Source organism: Myotis davidii, unplaced genomic scaffold (genome assembly GCF_000327345.1).
Source record: "Myotis davidii unplaced genomic scaffold, ASM32734v1 scaffold1717, whole genome shotgun sequence".
NCBI classification, from domain to species: domain Eukaryota; kingdom Metazoa; phylum Chordata; class Mammalia; order Chiroptera; family Vespertilionidae; genus Myotis; species Myotis davidii.
The window spans coordinates 414575-416023 of NW_006287955.1; the positions used below are offsets into that span (position 1 = coordinate 414575).

General features: G+C 65.6%; 1 long non-coding RNA gene across 3 annotated transcripts in view; it reads right to left on the reverse strand.

Annotated features, from left to right (window-relative positions):
- Window positions 1-704: 704 nt before the first annotated feature.
- LOC102771519 overlaps window positions 705-1449 on the reverse strand; it is a 3995-nt gene continuing 3250 nt past the window's right edge. For all 3 annotated transcript variants that reach the window (XR_435466.2, XR_001513209.1, XR_001513208.1), the window contains one exon: window positions 705-1045. This is a non-coding gene — a long non-coding RNA (uncharacterized LOC102771519). The remainder of the gene's footprint in view (window positions 1046-1449) is intronic.

Below are 1449 nucleotides of genomic sequence, written 5' to 3' on the forward strand. Positions count from 1 at the left end.
GAGCTGTGCCTCTGAGTGGCCATCGAGCCAGCGCCCAGCTGCCTTGAACCTGGAGCCCAGAGCAGGTGAACTCGCCCGGGAGGGAACCATGGTTTTGTCCCTGCCCTTGAGTCATTTCATGCAGCTGGCGGCCTGCTCATCCCCACGTGTCAGGGTCCCCTGTCACCCCTGACCAGGCACAGCCCCCGGGGACAGCGACCAGGGGAGTGGGAATAAGACACCTGGGCCCGGGACAGGCGCTGCCCGGACGTGACGGTGCTGAGGGCGGAGCGGGCTGCCAAGGAGGCCTGAGGGGAGAAGGCAGCCGCTGGGAGGACCTGGAACAGACCAGCAGGTGCAAAGGCCCCGGGGCAGAGAAGGGGCGAAAGAGGCGTTGCCATCGGGTCTGGGCGGCACGAGGCCCTCGCCGTGGACAAAGGCAGGGGGTGGCCATGAGATGGGGAGGGGGACCCCGACATCTGTAGGAGGAAGGCAGCGCTGTTGGTGCAGAGAACATGACACGCGATGCTGACTCTAGAGAGAGGGCTGTTTCATTCCCAGCCCGGGGGCCTCAGTCCGCAGCGGAACCTCTGCTTTCTCGTTCTCCTGGCAAACAAGGGGCGCAGCGTTGCTTCAGGCCCCGCCTGGAGGTGGTTTTGTCCTGTTTCGGTCCGTCCCGAGGTCAGAGGCCACTCTGGGTGTGAGGTCAGAGGCCACTCTGTAAGGCCATGGGAGTGGCGGGTCCCTGCGTGCTCTTCCCCCGGGAAACCCAACCCCAGTCTGGTCGTGAGAAAACGTCACAGATTCCGCAACGCCTCGGCCTTCCTCAAGGTCACGGACGGCCAGGCCCTCGGGAGACCGTCACGGCCAGGGGTAGCCTGGGCCCGGAGCCGAGGAGAGATGGGGGGACCTGGGGGGACGGGAACAGAGCGTGGAGTCCAGTGACCGTGATGGGTCAGTCCTGACGCGTCCGTGGTAACATTGCATCGTGGGAGCGTCAGCGGGGAGTGACAGCGGACACTGGGCGGGAGGTGGGCGCCACTGTCTGGGAACTTTCCCTGTAAATCTAAGACTGTTCCGCCTTAAACAGTGACTCTAAAAGCCCACAGCGAGTCACACCAACAACGCGAGCCAGGAAAGGAAGGCGGGGAGCGAGCCTTGGCGACGCCGGCGTCCGTCTCGTGATGGAGCACGAAGGCCATCGTGGGATGCGCCTCATGGCCTCACCGGACCCCAGCCCCTGCGAGGCCCAGCCTGCCCTCCGCGTAAGGCTTCCTGACTGTCTCCCCGTCAAGCTGTGTGGCTTCAGGCCAGTCTCCCGCCCTCTCTGGGCCCAGTTTCCTCCTTGTGCACCATCTGCGGCCACAGCATCCGCTTCCCCCGCAGCGTCGTGAGGGGTGGGGTGATCCACACGCACTGATCCACTTGGCGGAGGCCCCGGGGGCGCTGGGCGCTCACTGCGCATCGGGC